We start from the raw sequence: 18,054 nt of genomic DNA, 5'->3' as shown, positions 1-18,054 counted from the left end.
GTTCTAGTATTGTATATGTTCCAAAATTTAAAAACTGCATTAAAAGGACACTGATTTGATGACATTCTGGACTTGCAGCACGCCGTGACAAACGTACCGAACAGGCTTCCGGAAAAACCAATACCAGGAGTGTTTCCGGCAGTGGCACAGCCATCTAGAAAAGTGCGTCCCTTCACAAGGGGACTACTTTGAAGGTGACCTAGTGTATAGGTAAGCAAACATTCCATTCTGGGAATTAAATTGTCACAACTCATATTTAATATTATTAATGTCTCAGTTGTGATTCTGAAAAAGTGGAAACGTAGCTCGGGGGGAAAAAAAAAAATCAGTAATTTCAAAGCAATAGTGGGCAGTAGAGGTCCACCTTACAGCACGGTCCCACAGTCCATACTACATTTAGAAAAAAAAGATCTGAACTTGGGGGTGAAGGAACTTCTTGAATTTCTTTCTTTTTTTTTTTTTTTTTTAATAACGTGAACCACAGGCTTCATCAGCCGAGGAAAACTGCAGGGGATGTCTAATTACTTTCTGTGGAGTTGTGCACATGATGTCAGCATACATGAATTACAAAGTGATTTTAAAGGAAGAATAAGTTTGAAAGACCTCTCAGAATGCATGCCGCTCAGGCGGCCTTGTGTCCGTTTGTCCGCACTCATGATTATTCATCTTGCTGTCAACTTTGTGCCAAGTTTCTGGGTATGCAACAAAAAAAAAAATGTGAAAAGCAGGTCTCAGAATAAAAAGGGAGAGAGACAATAGGAACCCTAGAGCACTGCAGGCGGAATTCCAGCTAACCTGTGATAAAACAAGGCAACAAAAATTTCCTTACATCAATCTTCCATTTTTCAATTAGAGTTGCAAAATGATACAGACAGTGCATGGAATATTTATATTACACCATATATGAGAATTTTAGATAATGCCCTAAAGTCTGCGAGCCCACGTAACTGTCACAATCTATTCTAGCAGCAGCCAAAGAGGGCAAAAAAAAAAAAGAAAAAAAAAGAAGAAAAAAAAAGTACAATGACTCCGGCACACACAGAGCCCGAGCCCTTTGTACTGTACTTGAACAGAAGAGAATTTAGAAAGCAATCTAAGTCTCTGAGTGAGCACCGAATCGAGAACAAAAAGTGCCCAGCATTGGAGAAATCGCTAGTAATGCTGCTCACCAATTAAATTTTGGGCCAGCGTTAATAAAAAGAAGCCTACTGTAAATGAATCCCTGTGTATTTTTTTTTTTTTTTTTTAAACAGCTCTAAAGTAACAATTAAGGATGTTGGGGGCTTAAAGAGGAATTCCAATCTTACTAAAAAGGTCAGTGCACCCAAGACTGCTGATATTTCAGGTTTGCGCAGATGGTGGAGAAACTGAATCTCTCAGTTCTTTTAAGTCTTGGGGACTCCGGTGGTTAGATCGTTGTCGCCATTTTAAAAGGAAAAAGGAAAAAAAGAATAGCATTGGTTTTAAAGCAAAAAAACGTAAACTGTGCTAAAGGTCCAGCATCGATATATAGGAGTGGCTTTACTAAAACTGGAGAGTGCAAAGTCTGGTGCAATTGTGCATGGTAGCCAGTCAGCTTCTAACTTCAGCTTGTTCAATTAACCACTTCAGCCCCGGAAGGATTTACCCCCTTCCTGACCAGAGCGTTTTTTGCGATTCGGCACTGCGTCGCTTTAACTGACAATTGCGCGGTCGTGCGACGTGGCTCCCAAACAAAATTGACGTCCTTTTTTTCCCACAAATAGAGCTTTCTTTTGGTGGTATTTGATCGCCTCTGCGATTTTTATTTTTTGCGCTATAAACAAAATAAGAGCGACAATTTTGAAAAAAACGCATTATTTTTTACATTTTGCTATAATAAATATCCCCCAAAAATATATAAAAAAAAAATTTTTTCTTCAGTTTAGGCCGATCGTATTCTTCTACATATTTTTGGTAAAAAAAATCGCAATAAGCGTTTATTAATTGGTTTGCGCAAACGTTATAGTGTTTACTAAATAGGGGATAGTTTTATGGCATTTTTATTAATAATTTTTTTTTACTAGTAATGGCGGCGATCAGCGATTTTTATTGTGACTGCGACGTTATGGCGGACATGTCGGACATTTTTGACACATTTTTGGGACCATTGTCATTTATACAGCGATCAGTGCGATTAAAAATGCACTGATTACTGTGTAAATGACACTGGCAGTGAAGGGGTTAACCACTAGGGGGCGGGGAGGGGTTAAGTGTGTCCTAGGGAGTGATTACTAACTGTAGGGGGATGGGCTGTGTGGGTGACGTCACTGATCTCTGCTCCGATGACAGGGAGCAGAGATCGAGTGACACTTGTCACTAGGCAGAACGGGGAGATGCTGTTTACAGCGGCATCTCCCCGTTCATCCGCTCCGTGAGGCGATCGCGGGTATCCCCGCGGCGATCGAGTCCGCGGGACCCGCGACCCAACTCACGGAGCTCCCGGCCGGCGCGCGCGCGCGCCGCCGGCGGCGCGCACGCACGGGCACGGCGGGAAATTCAAATGGACGTACATGTACGCCCATTTGCCCAGCCGTGCCGCTCTGCCGACGTACATCGGCGTGCGCCGGTCGGCAAGCGGTTAAACTTGGACAAAAAACTGGAAGCTTGGATGAAATATCAGGGGTCTAAACAGACACTTATGCCGTGTACACACAGGTGGACTTTTCGACTGGACTGTTCCGACGGGACGAATCCGTCAGGCAATCCGACCGTGTGTGGGCTTCATCGGACCTGCAGCGGACTTTTTCGGTCGAAAATCAGACGGACTTTAGATTTGGAACATGCTTCAAATCTTTCCGACGGACTCAAGTCCGGTCGAAAAATCCCCTCGTCTGTATGCTAGTCCGATGGACGAAAACCGATGCTAGGGCAGCTATTGGCTACTGGCTATCAACTTCCTTATTTTAGTCCGTTATCACGCACGAATCCGTCGGACTTTGGTGTGATCGTGTGTAGGCAAGTCCATTCGTTCGGAAGTCCGTCGGAAGTCTGTCAAAAGTCTGGCGAAAGTCCGTCGGAAAGACCGTCGGACCTTTGATGCCGGAAAGTCCAACCATGTGTACACGGCATTAGATATATCGGCTTTGAGACAGAGAAAGGGACTAAGGACACAGATTCTTCAGTTACTTTCTCTGTAGCCTCAGTTGCACTGAAGATGAACAGACAGGAGATAGAGGCTCCTGTTCATTCATAAACGGACGCATAGTAAACACAGTTTACTATGCTCAGTTATCAATGGACACAGGAGCGATCGGTACCCATCGCTCACTGTGACCAATTTACCGGCTTCTTCCCCCACTTGCCGTCCACCTGTGCACCTGCAGCAGCTGGAAGGAGAGAAAAGCCGACAACGCTGCAGCGGGGACCCAGGCACATGGGGGGAATAAGATGTGGGCACCACGGGGAAGGGGGATCAGTGCGGCAAGACGGGAGGACAACTACAGAATGCACATATTACATATGCACTGTGTCTGTGTCTCTCCCTCCAGCAGCTGAAAGCTGACGGGAGAAAGAGGGGCAGAAACTGTCTTTCAGCTGCTGAAGGGAGAGACACAGACACAGAGCATTGTTCTGTAATTGTCCTCCCGTCCCGCTGCACCAAACCCCCTGCTGTCTGGGCACCCTAAAGGTAGCATGGTGGTACCCCCCCCCATCGCTAGCCATGGAAATCAGTATTCTTGAGCACTACCAACTGATGGGTAAGGGAGTGTCCGGTAAAGTAATGCTTTAGTCAAAAGAGCTTATTTTCGAGATTTGTGCTTAAATAGTGAGTATGGAACGGGCTCTAAGAAGTGGGCAACAGAGGGGGGGAAGAGAAAAGGGTAAAAAGAAGAGACAAAAAAAGAAAGAAAAAAAAAAAAAGGAGGAAAGAGGGGGGCCTAAAGGGGGACTGAGGGAGGTACAGAGACCGGTGTACACCAAAAACAACAAGAGCTGGAGTCAGAAAATATATGATCTTTACTGGGATGGGCCCTGCGCAACCAGGGTGGATATGCATGATGGAAATCATGGCAATAATAACGCGTTTTCCGGGAACCGTTCTTATTTTGCGTTTCATAGCTGCTGTCAAATGTGCCATATCATTAATATCACTTCCAACGAAGGTAAATCTTGCAGCTATAATGGACAGTGCACAAAATCTTCATATGAGATCCACCTTGTGCTCATTCCACATTATTACACATATGAACTTACCAGAAATAGTGTGGCTCTCAGATCGCGAGAAGTCGAACAGAGCTGAGTATGTGTACCGATCTGCAATCAGTATGAGGGTATAAGAACTGCCATTGCCACAGCCCGGATGTACAGTGCCTTGAAAAATTATTCATACCCCTTGAAATTTTCCACATTTTCTCATGTTACAACCCAAAACGTAAATGCAATTTATTGGGATTTTATGTGATAGACCAACACAAAGTGGCACATAATTGTGAAGTGGAAGGAAAATGATAAATGGTCTTCAGTTTTTTTACAAATAAATATGTGAAAGTGTGGCGTGCATTTGTATTCAGCCCCCTTTACTCTGATACCCCTAACTAAAATCTAATGAAACCAATTGCCTTCAGAAGTCACCTAATTAGTAAATAGAGTCAACCTGTGTGTAATTTAATCTCAGTATAAATACAGCTGTTCTGTGAAGCCCTCAGAGATTTGTTAGAGAACCTTAGTGAACAAACAGCATCATGAAAGCCAAGGAACACACCAGAAAGGTCAGGGATAAAGTTGTGGAGAAGTTTAAAGCAGGGTTAGGTGAAAAAAAAAATATCCCAAGCTTTGAACATCTCATGGAGCAATGTTCAATCCATTATCCAAAAATGGAAAGAGTATGGCACAACTGCAAACCTACCAAGACACGGCCGTCCACCTAAACTGACAGGCCAGGCAAGTAGAGCATTATTAGAGAAGCAGCCAAGAGGTCCATGGTATTTCTGGAGGAGCTGCAGAGATCCACAGCTCAGGTGGGAGAATCTGGACAACTATTAGTCGTGCACTCCACAAATCTGGCCTTTATGGAAGAGTGGCAAGAAGAATGTGATTGTTGAAAGAAAGCCATACAGTATAACGTCCCGTTTGCAGTTTGTGAGAAGCCATGTGGGGGACACAGCAAACATGTGGAAGAAGGTGCTCTGGTCAGATGAGACCAAAATTTAACTTTTTGGCTTAAAAGCAAAACGTTATGTGTGGCAGAAAACTAACACTGCACATCACCCTGAACACACCATCCCCACCATGAAACATGGTGGTGGCAGTATCATGTTGTGGGGATACTTTTCTTCAGCAGGGACAGGGAAGCTGGTCAGAGTTGATGGTAAGATGGATGGAGCCAAATACAGGGCAATCTTAGAAGAAAACCTGTTAAAGTCTGCAAAAGGAGGAGGTTCACATTCCAGCAGGACAACGACCCTAAACATACAGCCAGAGCTACAGTGGAATGGTTTAGATGCAAATGTAAAAACTTTTGAGAACCATTCATCATTTTCCTTCCACTTCACAATTATGTGCCACTTTGTGTTGGTCCTTCACATCGAATCCCAATAAAATACATTTACGTTTTTGGTTGTAACATGACAAAATGTGGAACATTTCAAGGCCCTGTATATCATGCTTATAGTCTTTTTCTATATCTTATGGTATGTCTGCTGTCTCCGCCACTGAATATTTACTGAATTTGGTGCTGTCGAAAAACACCCTTGGCGCCCCCCATATTAGAAAGTTAACCATCATTGATTTGGACCACTGACCACCACTGATCTGGACCATTGACAAATAGCCCAATTCTCAGGAGAAGCTGAGCAAACTGCCCTATGGGGGAATCTGAAAATTGCATTGTGCTCCCCAGATAAAGAAAACAATGGAGAGGTATCATTATCTGCTCCCATTCTCAACTTTTTGAGTCTTTAAAGTTCAGTCATTTCAGATATTAATAATCATTTTGGTGTCATTTTCAAACACTCTGAATTTAGTAGGCTTTTTGCAAAGTATAGTCCTTAGACTGGAATTTTTTAAATTCTTCCTGAATCCCTGTGATACAGTTTATATTCAAAATAATTGCAGTTCTCAATGTGATATTGCCACTAGACACTGCAGTAAATATGGACACCGAGGAGCCCTTCAGACACAGAAACTAATATAAAAACATCTTGTAATGTCACATAAGGTAATTTGATTCGTGGACACACAAGACATGGCACACTTCAGGGCTTTTGTAAGTGATTATGAAAAGTTATGGTATGATATGTGTGTTTAAGAAGAAATATTCTAAATTTGTCCATAGCAACCAATCTGCTTCCAAATATTATTTATTATTGTCAGAACATCCAGCATACAGAAGCCCTCACATCTTTAAGACAACCGGACTACAGGACACAATTGTAACAAATCTGTTAGGGCCTGTGTAGACGGACTTTAGGTTTAAGTTGATGGGCAAGTAGAGTTTTTTTTTTTTTTTCAAATATAGATTTTTATTATTGTAGAACACATTAAAGGCAAGGCTCAGTTAAGGCCCATACACACGATCAGACTTTTTGACAACAAACATGCAAATTAGCTGTTTTAAGGCAACATCCGGCCGTGTGTACGCTCCGTTGGACAAACTTTTTTCGGTTTTCATCGGACAAATGTTGGCTGCGCTAACAGACAAACTTGGCGGCAACAAAAGTCCTATGTCGGCTAGTCCGATCGTGTGTACACAAAACCATCGGACTTTAGTCCAAAGTACAAACACGCACGCTCAGAACCAATGCAAAAGATCAGACAACAGTACAGAAGTTGACCAAAGGGTGGCGCCGGAGAATTAAACTTCCTCTTTTGAAGTGTCGTCAGTACTTTGAAACGTCACTACGTTCGTGTTTGTTGCATAAAAAGTCTTGCCGTGTGTATGCATACCAAGTTCACGGCCAACACCCTTTGGACAGAAATCCACAGAAAAGTTTGTTTAAAGTCCGATCGTGTGCCATTCCTGATGGAGAATGAAGCAGAAAGTACCCCATTAGCTTTGACTTGGACCGTGGGTTTAGGGGACCCATCAGGACCCAGGGCTTTCCCTGGTTTCATCTCCCCTACTGCCCTTTGCAGCTCCTCCAGTGTAATGGGGGCTTCCAATTGTTCTCTAACCTCAGCAGAGAGCTGGGGAAGTCAGGATACTGTATTGTAATCCTCCATCGCCGACCCGGATGGTGACCCTTCCTTTAGGTTATATAGGGAAGCATAGTAATCTCTAAATTCCTGTGCTATCTTAGTGGAAAGAACTGTCTTTTGACCCGAGAGATATAATTTGGGGTATATATGTGGTAGCCCTATAAATCCCTAACTGACCTAGGTAATAATTTCCCACATTTTTTGCCAGATTCATAGCTAAGCTTGCGGCTGTATTGAAGCACCGCTTTAGCTTTGTAATGCAGTAAGTCCACCGTTTGTCGTCGGAGAGATAGTAGATTATTTTCTAGGGAGGATGTGGGTTTTTTTTTTTTTGTGTTGGGTTTCTACCTCCTATATTTTGTGAAGGAGTGTAAGTAGCTATTTTTCTCTCTCTCTATTGATACGCGCGCCATGCTTGATCAGTACCCTCCTGATGACCGTCTTGTGGGCTTCCCATAGGATATCCGGGTCACATTCCGGTTGGTCATTCGTGCGAAAATAGTGTGGCAGCGTTTTGCAAAAGACTTTCGTTCATTCTCCAGAAGTACGTTCGTTGAGAGTGTGTACCGCATGGCAATAGGAGCGTGGTCTGACCACGTAATCTTACCTATGGTAGAGTCACTCACTGCTTACAACTGATTGTGGGGGAGTAGGAAATAATCTATTCTCGAGTACACTTTGTGTGGTGAGAAATAAATGGTATAGTCCCTTTCTCCGGAGTGATGTAGTCTCCATATGTCCACTAATTGGGCTCCACGTAGGTTCTGAATTGGATGACTGGACGGACAGAGGACAGCCCCATTAGTAGCATGGTAGGACAAGGGGTAGAAGCGGTTTTTAAAGCAAGGAGGTCTATCCTCTCTAAAATTAGTTTCCTGTATAAATGCCACATCTGCGTGTGATCATTTGAGAACATTTAGGAGCATACATCGTTTTTTGGGTATGTTCAGACCTTTCGTATTCAGCGAAAAAATATTGATAGAATCCATCGTCGCCAGAACAAGGAAGAGGGGGGAGAAACAAGGGGATAGAAAGACGTGAGACAAGGGATGGGGAGGGAAGGGATAGGGAAAAGGAGAGACAGAATAGGCAGTATGATGCTGCCCCTTCACTTAACTAAGGTAACAACAATGTGCACAAAAGCACACCTCGGCTATCGCCAGGAAGTAGTGCTTCAACCTATGTGGGGGAGAGGTTGGACCGAACCAAGGAAAGCACCCCCAGCTCCGCCCAGCCCCCCCCCCCCCCCCCGGCAAAGAACATAATAGATAAAACGAATTAAAAAAGAGACGGTATATAACTAAACTCCGCAATATTTAACAAGACAAAACCTCTACAATGTGGAAGTATGCGGAAACCCACAGGAATACATCTGGCCATTAGAGTACAAAATTCCCCTAGAGTCCCTCCCTCAGGGAGTTTTCTTCGGGTTGGTTAGTACCGGGTGCTTCCTCATACCCAACAGGCTTCTCTGCATCTGTGTAAAACCCCATGGTCAGTACAGAGCAAGTGTAGGCAACCCCCATAGCATGCACCAAATATATATATTATGGACCCAGCACCGAGTGGTCGGGAGGGCAACAGTATAGCCACAGGGCGGGTATTCCCCACCCCTGAGCCCCCATAGTCATTCAGTATGATCCCCCCCACGCCGGGCAAGTAGAGTTTGCGTTCAGTTGCATTCCTACTACATTTGATATCAGTATGAGAAGCTGCTAAGATCATCCCGAGTTCATTGACAGGTGTATTTGACTTGCAGTTACCCTTTTTTTCAAGAATGAAGGAAAAAAGTTTGACCGCACTACAAAAGATGGGGAAGTTCAAGGAAGTTCATTACAATCTTCCATATAGTACAAAAATAGACATCACAGCTCCAGACCAAGGGAACAATAGTTATCGCATTTCATGCAGCATGCACGTAATCATAATCAATCATAATCTTTTGGATTGAGGTCAACCTTTCTTCCTTCATTCTTGCAGTTTCACGATTACGGATCGGACCAGCACCTGATCGTTTGGTGGGGGGGATGTGAGATTGTGGGCTCACCTGGAGCGGTGTTCATTCTACACGATTGACCTCCAGTTTTTTCCCATTCTTATGCCGCGTACACACGGTCGGACTTTTCATCTACAAAAGTCCAACGGACGCTGACGGACTAAAGCTGGCTGGTAATCCGATCGTGTGTGGGCTTCTCCGGACTTTCAACTGACTTTTTTAGCCTCAAATCCGACGGACTTTAGATTTGAAACATGCTTCAAATCTTTACGTCGTAAGTACGACGGACCCCGAAATCCGCTCGTCTGTGTGCTAGTCCGACGGACAAAAACCCATGCTAGGGCAGCTATTGGCTACTGGCTATGAACTTCCTTATTTTAGTCCGGTGTACGTCATCACGTACGAATCCGTCGGACTTTTGTGTGGTCGTGTGTAGGCAAGTCCGTTCGTAAGAAAGTCTGCCGCAAGTCCGCCGAAGGTACGTCGGAAGTATGTCGGACAGGCTGTCGGACTTTTGTAGACGAAAAGTCCGACCGTGTGTACGCGGCATTATTGTAAATTTTTGTTTACAATGCAAAAGGGTATACCAGCATTTAGAACACAGTATCTAGTTGTGTTTACAGTACACTTTTAGTCCCCCGTGACAATGGCTCCCAAGACAAATAAGAAGAAGAAATCTCCCCAGCAAAGACACAAACAATCTGAGGTTTACACCCTCCATCCAAAACCTAAAAACAGTTAAGTCTTTAGGTATTTTAATTGCATAACAACATTCTTTAACCAAAAAGAAAAAAATTACAGGGTCCATCCATGACACTCAGCTTGTGTCTGAGTGGTGGATATATCCTTGATTTGAGTCATCTATGCAATTCTCGCACAACTGCAAATAACAAATCAAACTTGCCGTGGTACATATAAAAGAAATATAGTTAATTTTTCATTACGTTTTTTTAATTATTATTGAATATTAACAATAAACCAAGAATTGTTGTAGGTAGTTGCCCATCACACCAATGTGAGCTTGTTAGACTTGCCATTTGAAAACCAAAATTGTGAAGGCTTCCAACAAAATGTTGGAGTGTTTCTGGGGGATCGGCAGGGTTTAGGTCAGGGCTCTATGGAGACCACGCAGGTTCCTCCACACCAAACTCATTAAAACATGTCTTTATGGATGGTGATTGGTAGGGCTGAGGCTAAGCCTCTGTGGAGGTCATGAAAGTTTCTCCACATCAGGGGTCTCCAAACTTTCTAAAGAAAGGGCCAGTTTACGGTCCTTCAGACTATAGGGGGGCCGGACTGTGCCCAATGGGAGTAAACACCTGATCTCTGGTATTAAGGGGAGAAATAGGTGGTGTCAATGGGAGGAATAGTGCCCCATTTTTGGTGTCAGTGGCAGGATATATGCCCCTTCATTGGTGTCAGTGGAAGGAATAGTGCCCCATTGTTGGTATCAGTGGTAAGAATTAGGCCCCGTCGTTGGTGTCAGTGGAAGGAATAGTGCCCCTTCATTGGTGTCAATGGAAGGAATAGTGCCCCATTGCTGGTATCAGTAGCAGAAACAATGCCCCTTCTTTAGTGTCAATGGAAGGAATAGTGCCCCATTGTTGGTATCAATGGCAGGAATTATGCCCCATTGTTGGTGTCAGTGGAAGAAATAGTGCCCCATTGTTGCTGTCAGTGGCAGCAATAATGCCTCAAGGGCCAGATAAAGGCAAGTAAAGGTCTGCAGTTTGGAGACCACTGCTCCTCATCAAACTCATCAAACCATGTCTTTATGGACGTTGATCAGTAGGGTTGAGGTCAGGGCTCTATGGAGGCCACTCCAGTTCCTCCACACCAAGGTCCTTAAAACATGTCTTTATGGGTGGTGATCAGTAGGGTGGAGGCCACGCAAGTTCCTCCACATCAAACTCATCAAACTGTGCTTTTATGTATGGTGTTCAGCAGGGTTGAGGTGCAGGACACAAACATGTCCTCCATATCAAACTCATCAAACCACGTCTTTACGGAGCTGTCTTTGTACACAGGGGTCCAGTCATGCTGGAAAAGAAAAGGGTCTTTGCCAAACTGTTACCACAAGGTTGGAAGCACATTAACATTATCATTCACTGGAAACACCGAAGCTCAATCATTTGGAGTAGTGTGAAAAATACTTTTGGCCCTATACTGTATTTTATTGTATTAATAATCAAAAGGATCTAGAGGGCATTATATAACTCTACAGTAGAGTAAGAAAAAGCCTTTAATTCTTCATAACTGTGCATGAGCCTGCTTTATAAAGCACAATATTCCCTCAGTAAAGTCACACATTTTATGTCTTTGCAAGCCAATTTGCAACTTATCATTGTTAGGAAAACACACTTATCATGTACATAGCGGAGCACATGGCACAAGTCTGTTGGCCCGGTGTCATAAAACGTGCACAGGCCAAACAGAGAGAGCAGTAAAGGTGTTTAATTCGGGAGTTTCTCTAGTGTCATGCTGCTAAGGAGATGATTTCCATGGTATTTACTCATACGGATCTGTTACAGAATGACTTCTATGGAATAGAAGTCCTCTTCATGGAGCTCAATCTGTAAAACAAAGTTTAAAAAAACATTACGAAAAAAATTTCCCCTGATATATCCCTTACAATATTAAAGGCTGGTTTTCTTTTTTATTAACAACAAACATGTTATACTTAGCTGCTCTGTGCAGTAGAGTTGCACAGAGCAGCCAGGATCCTCCTCTTTTCAGGTTCCCCCGTTGGCGCTCCTGGTTTCTCCCTTTTGCAGAGTGCCCCCCACAGCAAGCAGCCTGCTCTGGGTTCTACTGAGACACTGCTGTCTGTCTGTCCATTCAGACACAGAGCGTGGCTCAGCCGTGCCCCTGCTCTCTCCTCATTGGCTCACTAGCTGCGATTGACAGTAGCAGGAGCCAATGGCAATGAGGAGGCAGAGACCCCGGAGTGCTGATGCTCTCATGCACATCGCTGGCTTGAGATGGGGCTCAGTTAAGTATTAGGGGCGGGGGGGGGGGGATTCTGCTGCAAACAAGTTTTTCACCTTCATGCATAGAATGCATGAAGGTAAAAAAAATCTTGAGCCTTCACAACCACTTTAAAATGCTGTTAGAGAAGTAAAAACGGACAGCTCTATACTGTTATGTACAGTAACATTCATTTCCTTCGCATGGGATTTCAGTTACAAAAGAACTGTAATCAAATAAGAATTCTTTGTTACACTGTCCACCCTGTGCCATAAACACCTAGACTAGGGGTGTCCAACCTGCAGCCCAAGACGGCTATGAATGCGGCCCAACACAAAATAGTAAACTTACTTAAAAATGTTTATTTTTGGAGGGGGGGGGATTTCTTGTAAAAATGCGTTTCCACTTAGCGAACACGTGGCAGAAGAAAAATTTGTCAATGTCTCTTTGCTGGACTTTCATAAGTTTTATCTTGCCAAAGAAAAATCTCACAATTTCGCCTCATCAGTTTTCGGGAGCACCTATATTTCTGAGCAACTATTTTTAAGGATGAAGCACACAAAGGGCAAAGTTAGAACCAAAATATCTGATTAGCACCTTAGAAATTCATAGAGAATTGCTACTACATCCATCCAACCAGATGTTAATGCCTTAGTTCATGGGTCTCCAAACTTTCTAAACAAAGGGCCAGTTTATTGTCCTTCAGGCTTTACGGGGGCCGGTCTGTGGCCAGCAGGAGTGGAAATTTTCCTGGCATCAGTAGGAGTAAACATCGCCACATTTGGTATTAGGGGGGAAGACTAGTTCCCCATCATTGGTATCATTGGGAGGAATAATGCCCGATCGTTGGTATCAATGGGAGGAATAGTGCCCCAACGTTGGTATCATTGGGAGGAATAGTGCCCCATCGTTGGTATCATTGGGAGGAAAAGTGCGCCATCGTTGGTATCATTGGGAGGAATAGAGCCCCACCGTTGGTATCATTGGGAGGAATAGAGCCCAATCGTTGGTATCATTGGGAGGAATAGAGCCCAATCGTTGGTATCATTGGGAGGAATAGAGCCCCACCGTTGGTATCATTGGGAGGAATAGAGCCCCACCGTTGGTATCATTGGGAGGAATAGAGCCCAATCGTTGGTATCATTGGGAGGAATAGAGCCCAATCGTTGGTATCATTGGGAGGAATAGAGCCCAATCGTTGGTATCATTGGGAGGAATAGAGCCCAATCATTGGTATCATTGGGAGGAATAAAGCCCAATCGTTGGTATCAGTGGGACCAATCGTTGGTATCAATGGGAGGAATAGAGCCCAATAGTTGGTATCATTGGTAGGAATAGAGCCCAATCGTTTGTATAATTGGGAGGAATAGAGCCCAATCGTTGGTATCAGTGGGAGGAATAGTGCCACATCGTTGGTTTTAGTGGGAGGAATAGAGCCCAATCATTGGTATCATTGGGAGGAATAGAGCCCAATCATTGGTATCATTGGGAGGAATAGCGCCCAATCATTGGTATCATTGGGAGGAATAGAGCCCAATCGTTGGTATCATTGGGAGGAATAGCGCCCAATCATTGGTATCATTGGGAGGAATAGCGCCCAATCGTTGGTATCAGTGGGAGGAATAGTGCACCATCATTGGTATCATTGGGAGGAATAGTGCCCCATCATTGGTATCAGTGGGAGGAATAGAGCCCCATTCTTGGTATCACTGGGAAGAATAGTGGCCAATCATTAGTATCTTCGGAAGGAATAGTGAACCAACATTGGAATCATTGGGAGGAATAGTGCCCCATCGTTGGGATCATTGGGAGGAATAGTGCCCCATTGTTGGGATCATTGGGCGGAATTGTGCCCCATTGTTGGTGTCAGTTGGCAGAATAGTGTCTCGTACCAGTGGGAGGAATAATGATGCCCGATATAGGCAAGCAAAGCGCTGCATCTGCCCAACCCCCCTGGGCCCCAGTTTGGAGACCACTGCCTTAGTTCTTCAAAAGCACTGTAATATATCGCACTAGTTTTATGTTGACAGCTTTTACTTTTATAATAAAAAAATATTACAAAAAATAAATTTAAAATTTAAGTTTTATTACTCATATAGGTACATTATCTATACCAGTGATCATCAACTTGTGATCTACCCGACTTTTTCTGCTCATCAGCTATTCTTATTGTTAGTGCATTATATGTGCGGACCGAGACAATTCCTTTTTTCTTCCAATGTGGCCCAGGAAGGTAAAAAAGGTTGGACACCCCCTGATATACAATATACAGTGGGGACGGAAAGTATTCAGACCCCCTTACATTTTTCACTCTTTATTATATTGCAGCCATTTGCTAAAACCATTCAAGTTCATTTTTTTTCCTCATTAATATACACACAGCACCCCGTATTGACAGAAAAACACAGAATTGTTGACATTTTTGCAGATTTATTAAAAAAGAAAAACTGAAATATCACATGGTCCTAAGTATTCAGACCCTTTGCTGTGACACTCATATTTAACTCAGGTGCTGTCCATTTCTTCTGATCATCCTTGAGATGGTTCTACACCTTCATTTGAGTCGAGCTGTGTTTCATTATACTGATTGGACTTGATTAGGAAAGCCACACACCTGTCTATATAAGACCTTACAGCTCACAGTGCATGTCGGAGCCAACGAAAATCATGAGGTCAAAGGAACTGCCTGAAGAGCTCAGAGACAGAATTGTGGCAAGGCACAGATCTTGCCAAGGTTACAAAAAATTTCTCCTGCACTTAAGGTTTCTAAGAGCACAGTGGCCTCCATAATCCTTAAATGGAAGACGTTTGGGACGACCAGAACCCTTCCTAGAGCTGGCCGTCCGGCCAAACTGAGCTATCGGGGGAGAAGAGCCTTGGTGAGAGAGGTAAAGAAGAACCCAAAGATCACTGTGGCTGAGATCCAGGGATGCAGTCGGGAGATGGGAGAAAGTTGTAGAAAGTCAACCATCACTGCAGCCCTCTACCAGTCGGGGCTTTATGGCAGAGTGGCCTGACGGAAGCCTCTCCTCAGTGCAAGACACATGAAAGCCCGCATGGAGTTTGCTAAAAAAACACCTGAAGGACTCCAAGATGGTGAAAAATAAGATTCTTTGGTCTGATGAGACCAAGATAGAACTTTTTGGCCTTAATTCTAAGCAGTATGTGTGGAGAAAACCAGGCACTGCTCATCACCTGTCCAATACAGTCCCAACAGTGAAGAATGGTGGTGGCAGCATCATGCTGTGGGGGTGTTTTTCAGCTGCAGGGACAGGACGACTGGTTGCAATCGAGGGAAAGATGAATGTGGCCAAGTACAGGGATATCCTGGACGAAAACCTTTTCCAGAGTGCTTAGGACCTCAGACTGGGCCGAAGGTTTACCTTCCAACAAGACAATGACCCTAAGCACACAGCTAAAATAACGAAGGAGTGGCTTCACAACAACTCCGTGACTGTTCTTGAATGGCCCAGCCAGAGCCCTGACTTAAACCCAATTGAGCATCTCTGGAGAGACCTAAAAATGTCTGTCCACCAACGTTTACCATCCAACCTGACAGAACTGGAGAGGATCTGCAAGGAGGAATGGCAGAGGATCCCCAAATCCAGGTGTGAAAAACTTGTTGCATCTTTCCCAAAAAGACTCATGGCTGTATTAGATCAAAAGGGTGCTTCTACTAAATACTGAGGAAAGGGTCTGAATACTTAGGACCATGTGATATTTCAGTTTTTATTTTTTAATAAATCTGCAAAAACGTCAACAATTCTGTGTGTTTCTGTCAATATGGGGTGCTGTGTGTACATTAATGAGGAGAAAAATGAACTTACATGATTTTAGCAAATGGCTGCAATATAACAAAGAGTGAAACATTTAAGGGGGTCTGAATACTTTCCGTCCCCACTGTATAGTTTTTAACACATTTCAAGGAATTTTTTGAATCTTCTCTATTGTCTAGTTTTTAGCACCTGATGAAGACGGAGACCTGAGCCTCCAAAACATGCTCAGGTCGATCTACTGAAACTGGAGAGTGCAAAATCGGATGCAGTTGTGCATGGTAGCCAATCAGCTTCAAACTTTAGCTTGTTTAATTCATTCTTTGACAAAAAAAAAATCCTGGAAGCCGAATTGTTTTCTATGCTGAGCTGCACCAGATTTTGCACTCTCCATGTTTTAGTAAATCAACATCCTTTCCATAATTTACAAGGCAAATAGCTGGCACCTCAAAAAAAAAAAACAGGCAAACAAATCTGTAGCAAATTAATGAAAACCATTGTGCATAATATAGCCAATCCAATGCAGATAACCTATAGATTTTCTTCTACAGTTCCGAGCCTGTACATTGTCAATTAGAGATGCATGGAAGGTGAATGGAAATTTCCATAAATGCAGGATGCACTTGGCCAAAAAAACCGAAACCATTAATGGTCAGTTTTATATATATATATATATATATATATATATATATATATATATTATATATAGTAGACTTGTATTATATATTAGACTTTTTAATTAATATCATAAATTTAAATGAATATGAATTTATTGGTCGGCCATTATTGACACCTTTACCGCAAAAAATTCTCAAGAAAAATGTATCCCTTGTATGTCTTCACATTGGTCCGTCGCTCTATCATTGTGTTAAAAATCCTGCTTGTTGCACTTTTGGTCTGTTAAAAAAAAAAAATGCACAAAAAACGCACCTCGTTGAAATGCATTAAAAATTAAGTTTTTGATGCAGTCTTTGAGTCACATGAGCTATGAAAAACACACCATAAGCACAGTAAAATTGTGGTAAAATCGCTGTAAAATCTTGTGCGTTTTCGACGCCATTATCAGAACATTTCTCTTCTATCGGCAAAATGCTGAAAACACCGTTTTTGCGCAAAATGTTATAGCCGCCGAAATTTCGGTGCATTCCTATTGTCAAGAGACACTTGGCCTAGAATGAAAACTACCCATTATTGCTCAAGCTGTGACCCCCACAGCTGTTGCGGAACTACAACTCCCATCATGCCTCTGCCCTTCGGAGTCATGCTTGTAACTGTCAGCAGCTTGCAATGCCTCATGGGACTTGTAGTTCAACAGATGGAGGGGCCACAGGTTGAGCACCCATGTATTATATGAATAATCTAGTAAAAGATATTAAGCCCCTGTTCACACCAGTACGACTTGTCATTGACAGGTCCAAATCGCATGACTAGTCGCACCCTATATGGAACTGTTCAAGTTGGCATGACGCCGACTTTGAGGTGTCGCGCCGATTTGAAAAAAAATGGTTCCTGTGTTGTTTTCGGCAATATCAGGTGCGACTTGCATTGATATTGGCGCATGAAGTCCGCACAGATGTCAGCCAAGTCACGCCTGAAGTCGCACTGACATGCGGCTTTGAAATCATGCGATTTCAAAGTCAGATTTGGTGTGAACGGGGGGGGGGGGCTGTTAATGTTATACAAATAATCAACCACACGTGTGAACTATGACATTTATCAAATTTTGCAGTATACTGTAGTTTAATATGATAATGTAAATGTGTGTGAGTCTGTAAGTTCATACAAACAACTCTCTGGTACAGATATGAACAAAATGCCAAAAGGCTCAAAACTCAACCAAAGTGTGTACAAAGGTGACAAGAGATAAGGGAAATTATAAGTGTGACATAATCCTATACAAGTCTATAATCCAAAAGTCCGTATTCCTCCATGAATATATAAAAGATGACCACCGTCAGCAGATTCTTTCCAGATGGCAGGATTGGGGGGGGGACACCTGCTTGCGGACTCACATGTATGTAAAAGACAAGGAAAGAGAAACAGCGCCACCGACAAAGGCAGGCCATTGGTGGTGCTATTTTTCTTTCCTGCAACAGTTAGTGTTGCTTGGGGGAATCCCTCCTACAGAGCTATTTTGGTCTCCTGGTGGGGAAGCGCGGG

General features: G+C 43.3%; 1 protein-coding gene across 5 annotated transcripts in view; it reads right to left on the bottom strand.

The window, feature by feature from the left end:
• The window catches only part of ZBTB20 (zinc finger and BTB domain containing 20), a 1,365,016-nt gene that overhangs the window by 951,674 nt on the left and 395,288 nt on the right, over positions 1–18,054 (bottom strand). The gene's annotated exons all lie outside the window — the stretch shown is intronic.

This window comes from Aquarana catesbeiana, linkage group LG02 (assembly GCF_042186555.1).
Source record: "Aquarana catesbeiana isolate 2022-GZ linkage group LG02, ASM4218655v1, whole genome shotgun sequence".
Lineage (NCBI taxonomy): Eukaryota > Metazoa > Chordata > Amphibia > Anura > Ranidae > Aquarana > Aquarana catesbeiana.
The sequence above is the reverse complement of the archived record's forward strand: the minus strand, read 5'-3'. Positions and strand labels throughout refer to the sequence as shown.